Here is a 22,500-nt window from a genome sequence, read left to right as displayed (position 1 = left end):
AAAGATGAGTGGGAACATGGAAAGGAGTAGAGATGATGAGGGAGGGTGACGGCGCAGCGAATCACGGTGATGGGGAAGTAGGATTGGAAACTTTTCTGATCAGAAAGAAGTGTACGAGTAAATGGTAGGGTAGTGGTGATTGTCAGAATGTATGGGAACATTATTAGCTAGTCAGCGTGAGGGCAGAACGAAGTGGTATTGACCAGTGTGATGATGAGGGACTGGGATTAGGGATTAGTGTAGAATAACTAGGATAAAGCAGTGTTTCTTAACCAGAGGTCCATGGATTTCTAGTGAGATGCGGTTTCGTAAGTGTGGGGGGAGGGTAGAGGGTGCATGACAATTTAATTTAGTGTGAAGGTGATCTTCAGGGGGTAAAAGAACAGCAGTTCATAAGTTTGGGATACGTGAGAAAATGGGTTGAGAACCCCTGGGGTAAGGGTTCGGTGGTACGAGAGGCGACGGTGAACGTGGGAGACGGTGTAGATATTGGCTACGATAGTGCTGATGTTGGCAGAAAAGGGCGGTTGGAATTATTGGCAACGGTCGTGGTGGAAGCAGCGGCGGAGGGAGAGTTGTAACAATTGCGGCGATGGCCAAGATAATGGTGAAGACTAATTGTGGAGACTGAGGCGACATTGGTGGCTTGGGCAATCCCGGTGTCAGTGACGGAGACGCCCTTAAAGTTCGAATTGGGACAGAGGTTAGTCAGAGCAGCTTCGTGCAGGCTGTCCGCGGGTTGTGTGTCTGTTGGCAAGGAGCTACAACACCCAAAGCAAATTACGTGCCGGCCCGGACCGGTAAGCGTCTAGACGTGTTTTGTCTTGGGTGGTGAAAGAATTTTGTTTTCCTCTTGTTAGGAACAACATTAAGTAGGCGAGCTGAAGTGGAGGTGGGAGAGGAGGAGGGGAGAGCGGAAGTATTAGTATGTATTGTATTTCGTTCCCGAAAACTAGCGCTTCTGTTCTTAGTATAGTGATGAAGGGATGTGGTGATGAAAGTGGTAAAAGGGAGATTCAAGGAGAGTAGATGAAAGAAGAGCGTGTTAGTGAGGAGTCTTAAGATTAAAGGGTAAGTGAAAATTTAGTGAGAGTAGGATCAACATACAGGGAGGGAAACCAAATTTATGAAGGAAAGTTGGAGGAAGGAATTTAGAAAAAAAAAGTGAAGGTAGGAATTAACAACTCAGTATGGGTAGAAAACAGACTTGTATAGTGGTTCATTTTCTGTGTTTAAAAATTGTTTGAGACAAATATTTGTGTATGTATGTGTTTGTGTGTCTGTGTGCGCATGTTTGTGTGCGTGTGTGTATATGTGTGTGTGTATGTGTGTGTGTGTGTGTGTGTGTGTGTCTGTGTCTGTATAAGAGGACATATAGCATTTCCTTGTCGATAACCAACCTTCGTACCCTGAGGGACACTATCGCGTCAGAGGTAGAGTCATAGAGGTGGCAAAGATGGAGGTAGAAGAAAAGAGATCTAGGATAGTTGAAGATGAAAATTGGTCACCATTCATTTCTTTCCGTGTAGAGTCTCCATTGATGTTTGAGATAGAGAGGAAGAAAGAGGGAAGGATGAAGGAAGAAGGGGGATTAGGAGGAGGGGAAAGGGGGTGATTTGAGGTTAGTTTTGGTTCTCATAGAGTAACCGAAACCGCCATCAGGAAGGTCCCTTGGGCGGAGGGTGAGGGGGGAGGGCTCCTAAATGTTATGGCGCCAAGATCTGACACGCGGTACAGAACACATGTTCGCATTTGTTTCTCTCTCTCTCTCTCTCTCTCTCTCTCTCTCTCTCTCTCTCTCTCTCTCTCTCTCTCTCTCTCTCTCTCTCTCTCTCTCTCTCTCTCTCTCACACACACACACACACACACACACACACACACACACACACACACACACACACACACACACACACACACACACACACACACACGCAGTTGTAAATATGCACGCAGACCCAGTGTGTTCACTCGTATCACGACAGTGATGGATGTAATTGTATGTTGTGTGCGTACGTGTGTGTGTGTGTGTGTGTGAGAGAGAGAGAGAGAGTGAGTGAGTGAGTGAGTGAGTGAGTGAGTGAGAAAGATAATTTGTGAGAGTAGTAAATGATCTGAAATCTACGTTATGTGGAATGTCGATGTATTTTTTTTTACCGAATAACAGATAAACATTGTATGAACCTTCTGTATCTGTTGCTCGTTTGAATGGCCAGAACGATGCACCAGGGAAGAATACTCTGCTCGTTTGAATTCGTGATACTCTTTGGTCATTGTACCTTTTGTATCTGAACGCAGACTCTCCCTCAGGTTCGGTTCGGTCGAGTTCGGTTAGTGCAGGGGCTCCGAACTCGACGGAAAGGAACACATGGGAAAGAAGAATATCATTCTTACTCACGATACGCTCCTCTGGGCCTTCGACGGCCCTGTGGGCCCGGGGGTCATTGGAACAGAGGCTTGTCAGTTCGCGCATGAGCAGAGGGGCAAAAAATCCTGCAACGTCATATAGGCAGAGGGCTTCGAGTGCGTCACCTTCCAGCTGCGGGTTTCATCTCTCAATGCCCTAATCACTGGTAATCCACCTCGAGAAGGGATTAGGCTCAGCTTCGAGTAGCTTTCGACCTGTGGTAATCCCTGATCCTCGGTCGGCTCTGTCTCTTGTAGAATCACAGACTTGATTGGGAGAGACAGCGATTGTTAATCAATTCCCCAGTCAAATCGAAAATTTATATCCTGCAGCAGAGGAGATGAATGTGAAAGTATGCGTGTTTGTGAGTAGTTCTTTGTGGGGTGTGTGTGTGTGTGTGTATGCGTGTGTGAGCACTTCTTTGTGGTGTGTGTGTGTATGCGTGTGCGCGCGTGTATGTGTTTTTGTATGTTTTTACTCTGCTTATGTGAGCCTGTGTATGTTAACGAATGGGTTGTGCACACAATTTTAACTTCGTTATTCACTTATTTACGAGTATGTTTCTTAGTGCTCTTGAATTCATGTGTTCATGAGTATTTATTTGTTCGTAGTATTTTCTAATATTGAGTTATTGTGTTGATACATGAGAGAAGGAATATTTTCTCTTATTTTCCAAACGATGTCCAGATTACTTAGTTTAATATTCACATGTGGATTGTATTATAATCTAAGTTTTGTGTATTGTGAATCTATAGTTTCCCCCATTTTGCATGTTTTATTTCGTTTTCTTATAACCACCCATTACTCTAACTTTTATGACATACTGTTTTCAAATCTGGCTATATCTAATTCCCTCCCCATATCTTGCCCGGGTTCTCAATATCGCCCGGTCTAATTTTGCCGCATTCCATGGTCCAGGTTCCCACCATACCCAGACGGATACCCCTGTGCCCTAACGTGACCTGGCATGGCCCGTGTCATATGCCCTGACACGGTTCACGTTGAACTCTGACCTGTGTAGAGCTCAGCTCACGCCTTTTCCGGATTCGTGTCATTCTGTGCTCCGTGACGATCGCTTTGTCCCAACTCTGTTCCCTGAGACACTCCAAGGACTTCGGTCAGAAATCACAGAATTTATGATTTAAGATTTGCACTGAGGAGTCGGAATTCCGCCTTTCGAAAAAAAAATTCAGTAAATCAGTAAAGGAGTCGTACTAATGCTTAATAGTTTGGCTCCCTATTGAAGGTACTATTAGTGTGGCCAATAACTGGAGCGAAATTGTACAGAATGCGACTTTTGCTTTAAAAGCGAGTTATTGTAGTGAAGGATTTGATCAGTGTAACCTTACATCTTCATTACTGGCTCCTGCCGTAATAGGAATACAATCGTCTGATATTAACCAGAAAGAATAACTGCATCATCGTAGCCAAAGGAGTATGTACTCACGATTTGGATGCTTGATTGCAATCCCAATTTAGCCCCATGTATCACCCTATCCCTCTTCTGGTGGGCTGCCACCCATCCCAATCCTTTGCTGAAGCACCCTGTTCTTTCTCCGCCTCGCCCATACACTCGTCACACCTCCGATCTAGAGTCCCATTGAATATCCACCCACCTGGTCATTCTTCAAATTACCCCCACCCACCTCCCACTCCCCCAGGCTGTAGCCGCCGCCCGGGCCCTGGGGTCTATGAACCCCTAGGGGGCTACAGAATTCCATAAGTGGTGCTACAAACCAAAAACTAGTAGTAGTTAGTGGATGCCTGGCGATTAATTTCAACACTGAAGTTATCTAGGTTAAAGAACAGCAGTGCATAAGTATGGGATACGTGAGAAAACTGGTTGAGGAACCTTTACTTTGAACGATAACGAAGAGCTCGCTCCCTCACTCCCTCGTCCACCATGTGGGAAGAAGGGAAGGCGTGGGCGCAAGGGAAGAGCACGCGCGTCCCTTTGTCGCAGGTCCCTGGGACGCGGCGAAGGGCCGAGGTTTGCAGAAAATAGCGGGTATTAACGGCCATGCATCACGGGGAGCCCTTGATGGATGCGGTTCTCCGTGGGCTGGCGAAGTGTCCGTCCCGGCTCTGCTCAGCGCGTGCCGGCAGGCTTGCGGCGGCTTTTGCCGGCTAACCGACCGGCCTTCTGCACCGCTTCGGCTATACGTCCGTCCGGCGAGCCCGGGGAACTGCCGGTAACTGTTGTTTACGTAGGTTCTGTCTGCACATAGTCGAGGAAGAATAGTGGAGTTTGTACCATCGGCGTAACAACTTGTATTCGATGCGGTCGTATATTTGCGTATAAGCAGATAGCGGATACCTTGCGAAGTTTCAAGCACGCGGCATATTTTTAATTCTGAAAATACAGGGAATATAGACAATGAATATAACGCTTTCTGCAGATGATGTTGGGTGGTAGAAGGGGTTTTGATCTGACGTCCAGTCTGTGTAACGACTGATCCTAAGGTAACTCTCGACTTGTAGTGCTAAAGATTTGTCATAATTGCTAAATTTGCGAAAATCTCATTGCGTTGAAGGTCCGGCCATGACCTTGGCAAGGTCACGAGCGTTGAAGACCCCGTTCAAGCTGGGGTCCATTCCTCCCTCCAGCTTTTCATCGTAATTCTCCAGAAATGACTACAACGAAATTTAGAAACCACATGACAATAGTAGCATAGTTTTAGTAGTCGTTGATATATAATAACCCTCTGTTGCACTTATTATTTAGGGATGACATTCTTAGTAACCCGTCCAAGTTGCTTCACGTACCGATTTGCATTTTATGTATGTAAACAAGTTCTTGAAGGAATAATGAATATCCAGATCTCAGGAGATGTTTTCTCTGATCGGTATGACCCCACAGTGCGTTGAAGCTGTTGGACTGGGGAGATACGGTGATTTATGAGCTCGGAGGAAGAGAAGGAGGAGGAGGAGGAGGAAGAGGTGGGAGTAAGAGGCAGAGGCTCTTGAAGTGATGCGTTGAGCGGTTTGCAAAAGAGGAAAAAAATTCAAGGGGCTTCGATTTACCACATTTCCACTCCGCGACTTCCAGACGATTATGTAGTACATCTAAGATGCTGTCGTCGGTTTGGACGGGATCTCGACCAGTTGAAACTCTTTTCCAAATCGGGGGTCGGCCCTTCTGTTGCATTGTTGCTTTACATAAGAACATAAGAATGAAGGAGACTGCAAGAGACCATAAGGCCTACACTAGGCAGCTCCGTATCCATCACCACCTGTCATCCCCATCCATAAAGTTGTCTAATCGTTTCTTAAAACAACTGATAATTTCAGCGCTTACTACATAGTTACTAAGTTTATTCCATTCGTATAGGCTAAGAAAAGGGTGTAGTCGTATAGAAGTAACTGTGATCCTTGAGTCTATCTTGCTTGCAGTTAAACACACAATTACTGTGTGACTCGTAGTGTTCAGCCCCAGAAGGTCCAGCTCAGGACCACCAGCCTATTCCCAAGGGGATGATACAACCACTGCACCTCACCACGGGGGCCTGATCCGGTTTGGTAGTAGTGAATCTTACTGACACTCTAACTTAACTCATGAAACGTCAGAACTATGCCAATATATCTTTCGTTGTTACAAAATGTTATGTGCTTCTTTATACGGTAGGTTTCTCGCAGTAGAAAGTTATTTTGTAAAAACAAAAAATATAGATGCAACAGCAACGAAAAATATGTTTGCATAAATGTGATGTGTCATGGATTATGTTTATGTTTAGTACATCCACATGTGGTAATTGGACTGCAACGGTATGGAGAGTGGTTCTGCATGCGCGTGTGCGTGCGCGCGCGCGCATTCATATTGCATTTACCTGTAAACAGGGTCTTCTATCATGGTTGGACATCAGGCACGCATGGAATGCAGTTATATGGTTTGTACCAAGCATCGTTGAATATACCCCCGTAACCTGCACGTCCACCACCACGGCCATCACCACCACCATCACAACCACCACACCATCACCAACACCACTACCACCACCACCATCACCACCACCACCATCACCACCACTACCAACACCACCACTGTCACCACCACTACTACTACCACATTCTCATCCTCATCCACATTTTCCACTTCCTTCTTCACCGTTACCGGTACTGTGATCACTCCCAACACCAGTATCACCACCGCCATCTCCTCCTCCTCCTACTACTACTACTCCTCCTCTTCCTCTTCCTCCACTTCCTCCTCTACCACCGCCGCCGCTCAGAGCAGTTAAAACCTTCTTTGTGATTCCTGGAGGCCCCCCAGATGGAGGTTGTTGCTTTAGAAAACCGATCTCTTGCTGTCGGCGAGTTTGTCGAAGGGGCCACAGGACTCGCAAGAGAAGGCGTCGTTCTGCGAACCCATGTTCCTCAAGATGTATTAGCATGAATATTCAAAAGCTCTGCCGAAGTTTGACGGAGGGATTTGCATGGATAGGGAAATGTTTGCGAAGTGGTGGGGGCGTGGAGGGTTAAGGTTGTAGGTGGGCGAGAACCCGGGCACGAGCTGAGGAAATGGAAGAAGTGGATCGGGGAAACGCACGCTGGAAAATCCTCTTTCCGAGATCGAAGAAGACAGAGTCCGAGTGACTAGACCAAGAAAATGTTATATATTTTCTTTCTTTCTCCCTCGCGTCATCCATTCAGAAGAAACCGACCAGAGGAACAAAGGAGAGAGGCTCACTGGAACTCAGAAACACTAAGGAGTTATCTTCGTCGCCGTCTTCTTCTTCGTCGTCGTCGTCGTCGTTGATGCGGAGGTCCGTCTTTGCAAACATAAAGCCTTCGAGATGGAAGGCACGATACGGCCAGGAGCTTTAGTCCTATTGCGACATTGGTAATAGCACGGCACCAGGCTCCCGGAGCACTATGTAATTACACGGGTAGGATAATACTGTGCAGGCTGAATGAGCGAGATGATTACCTGGTAGATGACGTGACGTCGGGGGTCGGGATGGGAGAACGAGCGAATATTGTGTGCAGTAATGATCCGCAGGGGTGATGCTGTAGAGCTGCGATTCTCAGCCCTTCCTCTGTCATATATTTAGCTCCATGCCTGGACACACTTAACCATTTGCACCGTTACCCCTGAGTAGTACGAAAGAAAGTATATAGCCGACATTAATGCACGGAAAGTCAAAGAAATAGGAAAGTAAGTTTATTATTCTGGGTCTGCACAAAATAAACTTTGATCAAGAAAGAAAATATACATACTAATCGTCTACATAGAATATGACGAGCTGGGTTTAGTCCATTGTAGAATTAATCCAAGATTTTCAGTCGTGATATATTTACCCCCTATCAATGTAATTGTTTATCCCGAGGGAAGTAAATTTACCCCCCTGGTTGAAAATCACGGCTTCAGGGCAAGTAAATGAGAGGGAAAGGGTGAGCGGGTGAGGGGGAAAGGAGGGGGGAGGATAGGGAGCTTTGATGGAAGTGGGCAAGTACGGAATGCTTAAGCGTCCCCTACACGATCAATACTATTGATATTATATTGACTCGGTACTATTGTGCCGCTGACATAGGTGCTCAATATTTTCTTTGTAGTCTCACTCTTGTATGGGTTATTGATTGCATAAGTTTTATTCCATTGATACTTTAGTAACATTAGTAACTATAGATCAGAGTTACTCAGCATTCTTTTATGATTAGAGACTGATATTCATACAAAGAAAAATTATGATCACTTTTAACTTCCTCAAACCCTTCTCTCCGCTGCCCCCCATAAATCACTCCCACCTCTCTGACTTCACCTCTTCAGCGCAATATTGTCGCTGATTATCAGCGACGAAATACATATACCGCCAGTATTAAATTAATGTGCAGTACGGGTTATTAAGCAATATTAATGATCATGTTGGAAACTGAAGATGAGTGAGCGGAGGATAGCGTGCAATAAGGAGACAAAACAGAAAGTCGAGACAGAAATTTGTAGGAGTGACGTGATAGAGGTTAGGATAGTCCTTTGTTCAGCAGGAGGCTTAGAATGGCTGATGGATGGATTAATTGATTGGGTGACTGAACGAACGGAAAGTAGCTTTATCCAGTGGGGAGTGAAGAGAAAAGAAAATCGATCCGTTGACGCTTGAACGATAAATAAAATCGAATAATTTAAGACGAATGTATCACAGTCCTTGCCGTGTGGGAGTCACCATACTTGATAACATACACATTTTATTTCTCTGGTGTAATTGTCCCGAGTTAATATGCCCCTATTCTTGGAACCTCGAAAACAACTCTGCATTGTCTCATATACTGCTGCAATTGTTGAATTTTGAAGTTAACAAATTTGAGTGGATTTTTATTTCATTCCACGGTGAGGCTAGCGACGTGATGTTCAATTAGCGTAGACATGGTGACTAAGGACTTGGATGAGAGAGAGACATAGCGAGTGAAAAATGACCGTGGGAGTTCAGTTGGCGACGACGTCAACTGCAGTTGGTGGTGACGTGAAATGAACTAGAACAGTAATGTGGTGGTGCGCAGTGACCCTGCGCGTGGGAAACGGCCACGTGCCTCAGCCATAAATTGCACGCGTGCTCACTCGAACTCTTGCGCGCGTGTACACACACACACACACACACACACACACACACACACACACACACACACACACACACACACACACACACACACACACACACACACACACACACACACACACACACACACACACACACACACACACACACACACACACACACACACACACACACACACACACACACACACACACACACACACACACACACACACACACACACACACACACACACACACACACACGCACACACAAACAGAAAGACGCTACGGTGTATAAGCGTTTCTTTTTGAACAAAGGAATCGAGAACGGATAGTACAAGATTGACTTACTAATGTAAGTGATAGCGTCACCCATGAAGGTCAACTGCAAGACCGTCGGTCTATCCCGTGGGGACAGCACAGCCTGTGTACCTGAGCACGGCAGCTTAATCCGGCTTAGTAAGGTTGTATGGATGGTGCGTAGTACATGTGAAGTGTCGAGCGTTGGAATGGCTCAGATTGTGAATGTAGGTAAGCGCAAGTACATAAAAACAGACTTGTACCCAAACGCACACGCGCAGCCCTGGTACACATACAAGGGCCGTGGGGTCCTAAGTGATGCGGAAATGATTTAAAAAGGTTCCCCCTTTATCCGATACCTGATCCTTTGATTTAGTACGGCGGCCTAGGGGCTTAGGCGTGACGTCACGACACACTGATCTGGATATAGAATCGATAAATCTCCGTTTCATCTGGTTTCGGGCCGGCCGGGCACGTAGGCGATGGCGGCGGAGCCGGCGACGGTGGATTCCCGGAGCTGCCGGGCAGAGATTTCGGCGCCAGTCCGATGTCTAGGGGGTTTATGTATATACACAGTTCTCCTTAGTTGGTAATCTCTAAAATTCGGAACCCCAATATACTTTCCAATAACTGGAACGAAAATCTCCGAAACCAGGAAAATTTTGGACACCAAAAGTAAGTTCTAATAGGCGTTTCCGATTATGGAGGCTTTCGGAACTGAGAGTTCCCAGTTGAGAGAACTGTATGTTCCTACCCAAGGTCTTGCTTCCCACCCCGATTTGCGCTTTTCGGCACCCCATCTCGCCCCCTTTGCAACAACGTGCTTTTCAGCCCTACTGTACGCCAGCCCTCTCGCACGCGCCCGTCCACCCGCCCACACGCTGTACTTGTCAGGAACACTGGTGGTCCTAGCGTGACGTGGGTGTGAAAGATGGGGATACAGGAGGAAGAAAAGGAGGAGTAGGTGTTGGAGGAAGAGGAGGAGACGAAAGAACAAGGAGGTCGAGGACTAGGAGGAAGAATAATGAGGACGAGGAGGAGAGAAGGTGGAAATATAGGAATATGTATATCAAATAATGATGATGGTAATATTGATTATGGTCGACACCAGCCATGTAGTTCTCTAAGCTCCACCCTTTTCCTGGGATATTTTCTGCTTGGCTGAGATTATTTCCATTATCTATGATAAAATAAATACTTGAACTATGATACAATGCCATACCAATATTTAATATCACCAAAATATTAGATGTCAAAAAATAAATAAATAAATAAATAGAATGCGAAAACGAGGTCGGGGCTTAGACGAGGTGGCGGACGGCGACTAAAAGTTAAACGTTTAAGCGACGACCCGAAAACGAAACTGGAGCACCGTGGGACGAATTAACGTCGTTGAGTCGATGAATATGAATGAAGCGAGGGAGAAGAAGATTGTGTGTTGTTCGTCGGTTCGCCCCTTGGTAAAGAGGATTGAGGGCTGAAGACGGAATTGAATCATGTGGGTTTTTGGATATACGAGGTTATATCCGGCTGATATAATAGAATGCAGAGGTGGTTTTCAGCCATGGGGGAATTCTCCCAGTTGGGGAAATTTTCTCTGTTGAGGGAAATTTCTCTGGGAGAATTTTCCCTGTTGGAGGAATTCTTCCTGCTGGGGAAATTTTCTATGTTGAGGAAATCTTGAGGTTGCAAAGGAAATATTGGAACCATAGATTTTCAAACGCACGTTGTTGGAATAATGATCTTTCTCAGAACTGTAATTCTAAAGATTCTACAATCTTCTTCGTCTTCAGCATATGGCAATTTTGGAAACTCTACAGATCAACTTAACCATACAGGTAAATATTTCTCCTTTTGAGTCGCACATATTTGTATAAAAAAGAAAAAAAAATATATAGGTGGCAAACATTTTTGAGAAATAATAATGTACTGGATATTTTTATTTTCAACTTATGATAATATAATATAAGATCTCAAGAGGCAGTTAAGGTTTATCTCGAATCATTATACCAATTTCTCTCGAACAGGAATCTCTAAAATACAGAAAATATCCAACATTCAGAACAAAATTATTTTCGGAAATATAACAGTATTAGGGAGTGGTTCATTTATTCGCAGTTTTCAAAATTTAAGAACTTATCGTTCCGAATAACTGAGATTTCTAAATTTTACAAGATTCCCAGGAAAGGGAATTATCTGTAGTTTATGAGTTTGAATGGACAAAAATTGGTTATTGCAGTGGATGTGGGTTTTGTGTTGTGAGAGTCAAATGCATTTACCATACCGGATTACCTCCGCCTTCTTGGACTTCTGCAGCGTGCGCGCGCGCACGCGTACACACACACACACACACACACACACACACACACACACACACACACACACACACACACACACACACACACACACACACACACACACACACACACACACACACACACACACACACACACACACACAAAAAAAAAACGATGGACGATTTCTTTGAAATCTATTAACTACATTTCTAGTTAGTCGCTTACATAGTGCTTAGAAAGGGCAGTTGTTAGCGCAACCGAACGATTGATGGAGGAAGTTGAGAGAAGTCTTTGTTCAGCAATGGACCCCAAATGGCTGAGGACTTGGTTTGAAAGTGGTTTAGCCCCAGTTCCCCTGTCCTGTTCTCTCTGGTCCCCTCCATTCCCCCCTCCCTCCCCCCATTTCTCCCCACACAGTCCCCTAACAGCGGTCTCTCACCCCAAGGCAGCGTACGTGTATTTGCCGCGCCGACAGGGGGCATTATATGTTTGGGTCTGCATTTGACAAACGGAGACCACATCAGCCGCATAGTTCTCCTGTTGTTACCAGTTCTCTTTGGTGGGAATTTTAAGAACGATACTTCAGTGGTCACCTGATGGTGCAAGGTGCACTTTGTCGTTTGTGAAAATCGTTCTGAGGTATTTGCGACAAGAACAGAATTATTTCATCAACAGGTCCCTTCCCAGATTTTTTATCCATCTCACGACTTTGAAACTACTGCATTAACCTAAACTAATCCAAACCTAATTAACCTAACCTAACCCAATCTGATCATATATGACATACTATCGACAATTGTCATGATACGAAGAATACGCGGACAACCACAACGTCGATATATCTCGGTAAAAATATAACATTAACCGATCTGAAGAGAGAAATGTCTTAGAGCGGGGAAGAACCCGCTGGGAAAGAATACTGTTGTTTGATATATTGTCACACCGAGGCTCCAAGTGGGGACCCAGACACGATAGACTAATATCTCTCGTTCAGGCATCGCGTTTGAAGCCTCTCTTTTCTTCTCTATCTCTCTGAAGTGTTAGAAGAAACTTCTGGCTCCCAGAAGCCAAGTATGAAGCTGCAAGGTCAGGAAATTAGTTCAACTCTTCTGTATAGAATGTGTGTATTCGTGGAAGGTTGTGAGGTGGACGGGGGTGAGGGGAGGGGATGGAGGAGGGGGAGGTGGAGGAAGGGGAGGAAGGTGAAACATAGTTATTGCGTTTTCTGTTTGAGGACTAGAAAAAGGGAGTAAAATCAAACCGCACACCCGAACGCACTTATAATATACTCGGTTCTTGTGGTCCTGTTTCTCATTGTGGCTTTACTGCAGAGTGCTTCCACAAAGTTGAATAACATCATCTGGCCTTAGTCAAAACAAAATCCTTGAAGAGGAGGATGTCTGTATGGACAGTAGATGGAAGTTCAGTTTTTTGTTTGTCCCAGAAACTAATGTTTTTTGCCGTCTCCCTCACTCCAGTCTTGTCGCCAAGTCGTTACTTGTGTGTTGGAGTAGTTCTCCACGACGGAGAAAAATAGTTCCTATCGTGTTCAGGCAGTCCTCCCCTTCCCCTTTCCTTCCGCTCCTCCTCCTCCTCCTACTCCTACTCCTACTCCTCCTCCTCTTACTCCTCCTCCTCTTACTCTTCCTTCTCCCACTCCTTCTCCCACTCCTTCTCCTTCCCACACTTCTTCTTCTCCATTTCTTTCTTCCTCCTGTTTTTTCCCTCCTCCTCCTCCTCTCACTCCTACTCTTCCTACTTCTCCTTCTCTTCCTACTCCTTCTCCTCCTCCTACTTCTGTTCCTTCCACTCCTTCTCCTTCTCCTTTCTTCCCGCTCCTTCTCCTCTTCCACTTCCTCTTCTTCCTTCCTTCTCCTCCTCCCATTCCTCCTCCTCCTCTTTTTCATCCTCAGGCTCCACGTCAAGTCAGCAGTAGTTCCCAAAACGCAACCAAGGAAGCAGTCGAAGTTAAGCGATCTCGTGCGTCATGCTGTCAGGACCAGAGAGCGGCCTCAGGGCGTCCCGGATACGGGTCCCGGAAACAGTTCCTAAACAGAGCGTGGTCGAAAGGGGAGACCCTCTCTTTGATTGCACGAATTATTTGTTGTGCTTATGGCTGGTCGAGACGCGGACAAGCTCTGCCCTTCTTGACAAATCTAAGCAATCGCTCCACGTGCGAGAGAGAAAGAGAGAGAGAGGTGAGAGAGAGAGAGAGAGAGAGAGAAATCTTGCCGGCGTCGTGTCTATTGTGAGTTGTCGCTCAACAGCGCCGTTACCCACTTGAGCTGGTCAAAGAGGAAGGCAATGCCAACGGCTGTTTTGAAAATTGTCCAATTCTTCTTCAGGACTCTATCATTGTATCACATCTTATCGTGATTTTTTTTCGTTATGCACGCGTCATGTTCCCTGAGATGTGGTCTGTCACGTGATCTGTCCTTGGGTACGTGATGCGTGCAGGACCGGGGTGGCCTTGTCATGCAGAGTTCACTTATGTTGTGCAACATAGAAGTGTCCCTGGTGCAACATTCACGGAGTTGCACTACATCATAACACAATTGTGATGGCAGCTGTTGGATGAAACGCATTTGGTGAGGTTAGGTTAGGCAACATTAGATATGATTAGGTTATGGTTTTGCATGGAGGCCTGGTTCGTAATCATATGTTGATAATAGATGTTGCAAAATATATACACCCCCTCATCTTCTTGCGGTACTATTCATGTGAAAATAAATACCTGAAATTCTACTGTGTTGAATGACCTGTGATGGGTCTTAGTTATCCCATGTATTCTATGTATATGTATCCCATGCCTTCCCCGTGCATCTTGGCTTTATGCATTTTTGCATAGTACTAGGCAGTGGTATTGCCTCGTTTAGTGAGAAAGTTGTACCATATGTACTCAAATTCCTTGGTATCATCTCTGTGCTAGTCCTCCTTACGATTAATCAGTACTATTCCGTACCAGCCTGTATTATTGTTATTATTATTATTATTATTTTCATCATCATCATCATCATCATCATCATCATCATCATCATCATCATCATCATCATCATCATCATCATCATCATCATCATCATCATCATCATCATCATCATCATCATCATCATCATCATCATCATCATCATCATCATCATCATCATCATCATCATCATTCTTTATTTTTCATCTATTTCTATTCATTATTTTTTATACGAAAGTGCCTCATGCATGTATTGTTACCAAATCTACACTGACTGATGGGAACCATTCCCCTTTTGTTAAGTCGAGACCCTGACTCTGTGGGACGTACATTATGGTTATGGTTCCCTTGCATTCCTTAGTTGAAGATGTAAGCCTGAGATTCTGATATTATTACTTCTGGGAAGGAACTCGCCCATCGAAAAGGCAGTCCCTTGTCGCGACACCCGCTCGAATTTCCTCCATAATGCTATATCAGCCATGGAAATGTGTGTATTGGGGTATTGTAGTGTATGATATGTGGACCTATGGGGCACTCTTTCCAGATGTAACATATTGAACGCATTCCTTATGGTTATTTTCTCCCAAGAAACATTTATTTAAAGTGCCAAAGGCCCCGGGAGTCCCCGAAGCCCGAGGACATTATGATATTGCTCGACTTCGGGGAAGTCTTGCGGCCGCTCTTCGAAGCCCGCTCGGGCACTCCAAGACACTCTTATCATCAAATGACCCGGGAAGAACGACCCAAATGGTGGTCATTGAAATCCTCCTTGGTTCCCCTCGCAGCCTGACCATTAATGTCTCGCTTGTCTCTATCCCAAGGCCGCGCGTGCTGGCTGCTCTTCCCTTTCTTGATCTGTATGCGCGGGTGTTTGTTTATTTGTGCGCGCGTGTATGTGTGTGTGTGCGTGCGTGTATGTGTGTGTGTGTGTTTGTGTGTGCGCGCGTGTGTGTTTCTGTGTGTGTGTTTGTGTGTGTTCTTGTTCATGTGCGCGTAGATGTGACTTGGAATTAAATTAACCTTTAGAAATTATATATGTACGTGTATATAAATACATTATATATATATATATATATATATATATATATATATATATAGACACGCCCAAACACACACACACACACACACACACACACACACACACACACACACACACATACACACACACACACACACAAGCGCGCATATTAATGTATGTATATATCGGCGCTAGCATATTTATGTAAATGAGGCTTGAGCGTAGGAAATTATGAAATCTATAATTGACTGTATCTAGATTCCTAAGCATGACGCAAGGGGGGTGGGGGGAGGAAGATCATGTTCTTCCTGTTCTTTGTTCTGAATGACTTCCTCGTAAGTGTTCTCTTCCGCCAAGAATGAATGAATGAATGAAAAGACTAGGAGACCCCCAAAACGCCAGGTAATTTTCGTGATATGGGAAGTGGGTCTGCCGTTACGTCCAGCTTAGCCTCATTTGCAAAGGTCCCTTCCTTTTGCTTGCTTCGTGTGCGTCATCAAGGCTTCACAGGACGCAGGTGGAAATCCTTCGGGGCCGCCGCCGTGTCGTGGTCGGCTGGAGTAGCCGTGCCTTCCGGCCTCGTCAAGGCACACTCACCTACTCAGGCTTGCTCCTCTCTTTCTCTCCCCCCCCCACTCTCACTCTCTCTCTTCTCTTTTTCTTTTTCTCTCTGTCTCGATTTTTTCTCTTGCCTTTTCTTTTCCTCTCTTTTCCCTTTTCCCCCTTTTCCTCTTTCTCTTTTTTCTATTTTCTCTCTTCCTCTCTTTATTTTTCTCTCTCTTCCTCTTTTGGTCTCTTTTTATTCTCTTTCCATGTCTCTCCCTCCCCTCTCTCCCCTCTCTTCCTCTCTTTTTTATTTTTCTCTCTTTTCCTATTTCTTGTTCTCTTTTTCTCTTTCTAAAACTCTCCCTCTTTCTCCCTCCTCTTCTCCCTCCTCCCTCCTCCTCTCCCTCTCCTCTCTTTCCCCCCTCTCTCTCCCCCTCTCCCTTCCTCTACCCCTCCCTCGCTCTCTCACGTGCCCCTACATATGTTGCATGCTGACTCATACACACATATATATGTATTTATGCACGAATCCCAAAAATACCCGAACCCTCCCATGTTAAATGCAGTACAGATTATAGACCTACCACCTCCATATGTAGCAAGCTTGTATAATCAACACATGCGAGCACATCTGTGCACATTCATCATTATCGCCTGCACACCTGCACACAGCTTACCCTCTCACCCATCCAACTTCCCTTGGTCACATCTGTCCATGGATACGTCCATCCATTAGTCCTTGTAAACTTCTCACAGTCACACTAAGATCACGCACATCTGTTGCGTAATATGCTCCGGCCAATAAATCACCACCTTTTATTGCCACTGTATATCTAAAGTTGGTGTGTGCAGAGAATTGGCCCCTGCTGAAGTGCCCAAGACAAATAAGGAAGAATATTCTGGAAAAAGAAAACGGAGACGGACACTTGGTGGGTATGGAAACACTCGAGTAGGGAGGATTCTTTCCGTAAGAGCATCACTTCACATTCATCCCCCGTTTCAGCCCTTCTCCCCTCTCCCCTCCCCCCCTCTCCCCCAGCCCACACATACACATTTACGCACACTTCGTTGCTGAAGGGGCTACTCACAGTTAAATGGAATCGCCTGGGGATTTAGCCAGAATGAAAAAAAAAGTTAAAACGTGGTAAGGAAAAGGCGAACAGTGTTAAGGGAAGGTGTTTCCTTCAGCAGAAGAAAACCGCTATGCGGAGACCAGCATAAATGTATTGGCTATTAGTAGCACCGAAAAAGTTTAATCGAAGTTGATTTAACCATTTCACTCCACAGGGAGAGATTTCCCTCGTTTGAATAAAATCGCCTGAGCAGCCAAAAGGAATATCCAGATTGCCAGTATTAGGGGTAAGATTAGGAAAGAGAAAGTCGGGACTCTGGGTAGGATGAAAAAAGAAGAGATACAGGTGGGGAAGCCTTGGAAAGAGACTCTCTTTGCTCAGCCATTTCCCACGGGAGCAGTGAAGCGTATTCGAGTGTTGCATCCTTCCACATTGACAGCGTCCCTGCGTGGGCCACGGGAAGATTTTTGGTTTCCGGTGTCCTGTCGGACGGTTCGGATGAGTGTACTACTGTTCCGGTTAACGGGTTGCGGATCCTGGTCTCATATTTGTGAATGGTGTGTGTGTGCGCGCGCGAGTATGTGTGTGTGTGTGTGTGTGTGTGTTTATATATTTGCGTACTTGCGAGCGTGCGTACGTACGATGAAGGATGTGCGTATGTCTCTCTCCCTTTCTTTGTATATATATATATATATATATATATATATATATATATATATATATATATATATATATATATGCAGTATATGGGAGGTGCTGTCGTGTATATAATTTGTGATAATCACTCCAGCTGTGTATAGATATATATGAAATATACAAATTCACAGCTGTGCAATCTTTGATCGATGTCAGTGATACTAGATGCTTCGAGCTGGCGTGCGTGTATGTGTGTGTGTATTGTGTGTGTGTGTGTGTGTGTGTGTGTGTGTGTGTGTGTGTGTGTGTGTGTGTGTGTGTGTGTGTGTGTGTGTGTGTGTGTGTGTGTGTGTGTGTGTCAACATATGCCAACCATTCCACCCATGTCCCCAGAAAGGCCCGCGTATCTTGGCCCCTTCCCCCTTCTTCCTATCTCGACCCTGAGGCCCCTTTTTCCAAGTGAGATAATCAGAAAATTGCTATGAACGGTTCAATTTCAGTAAACGCCAAAGCCACGAGATGGTTACTGTCTTCCTGTTCCTTCTCCCTCCTCGTCTGGCCTCCTCCTCCTCCACCTCTTCTTCCTCCTTCTCTAGGTTCTCCTCATTCCCGTCGTCCTCCTGTACCTGCTCCTCTTCCTCACCTTCCTCCTCTTCTCCCTCTTCTTCCTCCTCTTCCTCCTCCTGCTTCTCTCCGACTTTCCCTTACTTTCCCTCCGTTTACTCTTTCTTCTTCATCTCATCAGCCTCCTTTACCGTGTTACATATATTTCGATTTTTTTGCACATTCCGTTTTTTCCAAATATTTACACAGTTACGTTCTCTGTTTGCTTCTATCAGATTCTGTGTTCTCTTACTCGATTGAGTCTCTGGCTTATCTCCTTTGCCTTTCCCTCGTTCTTTTCCTCTTCATCATCATCTTCCTCCCTCTCTTTCTCCTCTTCCATCACCACTTTCTCCCTCTCCTCCTTCCTCCTCCTCCTCCTCCTCCTCCTCCTCCTCCTCCTCATCATCATCATCATCATCATCCTCTCTCTCTTTCTCCTATTCCACCCAGACTTTTCCTCCTCCTCCTCCTCCTCCTCCTCCTCCTCCTCCTCCTCCTCATGATGATGATGATCATCATCATTTATCATCATCATCATTTATCATCATCATCATCATTACTATTATCATCACTATCATCATCATCATCATCATCATCATCATCATCATCATCATCATCATCATCATCACCTTCCTCTCTGTCTTTCTCCTCCCCTTCTCCCCAGTTTCTCCCTCCTCCTTCTCATCTTCCTCCACCTCCTCCTCGTCCTTTCCTTTCCCTTCTTCTCCACCTTCCCCTCTATCCCTCCTCCCCCTCTCCCTCATCCTCCTCTTCTGCTGCGAGCCATATATATTGCGGCCACTTTAAACAGCCACGCCATTGTTTTCGAGGGGAAATTAATGATGCCTCGACTGGTGTGCCGAGTCACCATACTCCAGTTTTGTACGTAAGCGGGGACTCCGCCTGTATTGTGTGGTTGGTTGCAAGCTGGTTATTAATGAGTTAGGCTGTTGTTGGTATGCGGGCAGTGGCGGAATTCTCCTCCTTGGTTTTCTCTATACACAGATTATTTTGCGCCCTTTAAACACGGTGGTATGCTTTATAGGCTTTATTGTGGCTGAGGTTTTGTGTAGTTTTGGGAACGGACTCCGGCGTGGAGAAAATTTTGTTCGGTCGCGACCCTTTCAGAGTCGGAGTCCGCTTTAGTGAGCTGGTTGAAATTGTCGGGTCTTAGCTAGAATAAAATTCATAATAATTGACATCCTAATGTGCGTTGCCCACTTCAGTTAACAGTAGCCGTTTTCTGATTAATTTAACTTATCTGTTTTATATCTGCATGCATTTTATGCATGAACGTATGTGTTTATGTGAGAGTATGTATGCGTGTCTGTATTTTTTCTTGGTTCAGGTGATTTTACTTGTCTCGTGGTAACAAAGCCCGTAGGAGGGACATTTCACTCAAAAAAAAAAAAAAAAAAAAAAAAAAAACCAGACTAAAGAAAGAAGGTTATACGGTCCTATGCGTCCTGCTGAGGTTCTATATGTCCTCCTATACCCACCGGCCTTTGGGTGCTGTCCTTGACCCCCCGGTGCCTTACCCTGTGTCATCTATCTCGGCCTTCTCCCGCGTCCTCTCCCATCGCCTTCCGCTCGTCTGGCTATTCGCCGCCAAATCTTGCGCATCACAAGACGTCACTCAAATCAATTAAATTGCTTGTCAAGATTATCGTCCCATGTCTTTCACTTCTCTTCATTTTCGTCTTCTTTCTCCCTTCCTCACCTTCTTCTTCCTCCTCGTCGTCACTAACACCATCACCACCACCACCGACGATTCTCCTTTTCTTTTCACTTTCTTTATTCCGCCTTTTCATCTTCCATTCTTCAAAATCTCTCTTTTTTTTCATACTCCACTTATTCATTGTTTTCTTTGTATCTCATCTCCTCCTTCCGACCTCCTATCTTATTAACTTAATCTTCGGTATTACACGTCGCTTTAACTTCAAAAGCTTTCGCAGATTTTTGTCCTCTTGTTTACTAACTTTCGTCTCATCTTTTCGAGGCGGGTTTGTAAACTTTTCATCTCGTTTACGCTGGTTTGCCCTGTCTAATGCGTGTCATCATTTATCCATTCTTGCGAGACCAGTGGCGGGTATCTGCAAGGGGTTATTCTATGAGACGGACATCTTAGAGAATCATCGCCCTCCCTCCCGTGGTGAACGGACAAAACCCAAAATCGGTAGGTTAGGTTAGGTTAGGTTAGGTTAGGTTAGGTTAGGTTAGGTTATGTCCTCCCCCAATTTTCCTATTGGGGTTTTGTCTACTATGCAGATTGGGTTTTTGTCCTATGGGTTTTTGTCACGAGTTCCCCTCCCGTTTTCAGAACCTCCATCTACAAGTAGAGCCTCGTGGTCGACACTCTGTCTTTCGAGTGGGACCAGAATCTTTCTCCTACTTTATATTTCCATCACCTTTGCACATAAGGAGACTTGGCAACCGGTGAATGTTAACTGTTGCCGACAGTTGTGGGGTTGCGGGTTTCTTGTTCATGAAACTCGAGGCAGTAATTACTATTACTTGTACTATTCTTTCCTGCCAGACCCTCCAATATATTCCTGGATTTTTCATCTTGTCCTCTGCTTCCCCACATCTTGTATTGCTTGCCCAGCGGCGGACAATTCCTCGTAGATAAAATCGACCCCAGAGGATTCTAGAATACACGACTAAATCTCTTCGCTTCGGAAGGGATTCCAGTACCTGAATGGAATCACTTGTTCCAGCTGGATAGAAAACGAAGGTCGTAAAATCGCGGCTAAAGAATTAAGTTCATTTATCTCTTGTCATCATTATTTGTCTCTTTGCATTTTATTTTCTATTACATTTTTCCCGTCCCGTTGTTGTGTACTTATTTCTTGTCTGTATTTTGGACTGCATCGGTAGATATGCAAACATTCCAGAGAGTTCGCGTGTAAGCACCAACATTAACTCATGTCTTCACATTTACTTTCCACAGTGTTTTTACCCACCGCCTACAATACGTTTACTCACTTCACTTCCCCAGCATTATCACAGCCACCACAACCACCACCACCACAACCACCGCCACCACAACCACCGCCACCACCACAACCACCGCCACCACCACAACCACTGCCACCATCACCACCACTCTAGTTTTAAGAAAAGTCTCACGCCATTGATGCACAAATACCCCTTCTTCCATTGGGTGGCTCTGAAACTGCCTTCCTCTTGATATGTTATAAGTATATGACTTTAACTCACGTAAAGATGGAATTTAAGATACCTCTTTATTTACACTTGACCTCGATTTTTTTCTTACGGAGCTACTTTTTTTTCTGTTCTTTAACACGTATGATGGCATATTAAAGAGGTACATGAATGTAAGCATTGTGTATAACATGTGCTTGTGAGCGTGCCTGCATTATTAACTACAACAGTAATAGATGTGTGTTTTCATGAAAACATTATTTCCTGTGCACGCGAGCTGACATATACACACACACACACGCACACACACACACACACACACACACACACACACACACACACACACACACACACACACACACACACACACACACACACACACACACGTACAAACTCACACGTTCACAATCCCGATGTATTTATAATGGAGCGTTTCGACTTGCCCTGTTGGCTACACCTGTGCGGTGTCGGATCCCGCAAACAATTCTGTACTCCACGACTCCCTCACTCCCTCACTCCCTCACTATTTCACTCCATCTCTCTCTCTCACTCTCACAGTACCTAACTGCCTCACTATGTCTCCCTCATTCCCTCATTTTAGCCATCAATTACTCTCCGTATCCCTCTCTCAGTTTATTCCTTTACTACCCTCACTTAATCACTAAAAATCCATCTCTCTCTCTCTCTCTCTCTCTCTCTCTCTCTCTCTCTCTCTCTCTCCCTCTCTCCCTCTATCTCTCTGTCCCTCTCCCTCTCTCTCCCTTTCTCTCTCTCTCTCTCCCTCTCTCTCTCCCTCTCTCTCTCAGTCTCTCTCTCTCTCTCTCAAAGGATTACAAAGGATTACAAAGGCAAAGCATGCCGACAGGAGACCTTTTGATCCATATCTAGGTCGGATGCAAAAAAAAAAAAAAAAAAAAAAAAAAAAAAAAAAAAAAAAAAAATATTAATAATAAATTAAAACTATA

Source organism: Oratosquilla oratoria, chromosome 33 (assembly GCF_046742065.1).
Source record: "Oratosquilla oratoria isolate Oo_2021 chromosome 33, ASM4674206v1, whole genome shotgun sequence".
Lineage (NCBI taxonomy): Eukaryota > Metazoa > Arthropoda > Malacostraca > Stomatopoda > Squillidae > Oratosquilla > Oratosquilla oratoria.
This window is presented reverse-complemented; position numbering follows the sequence as displayed.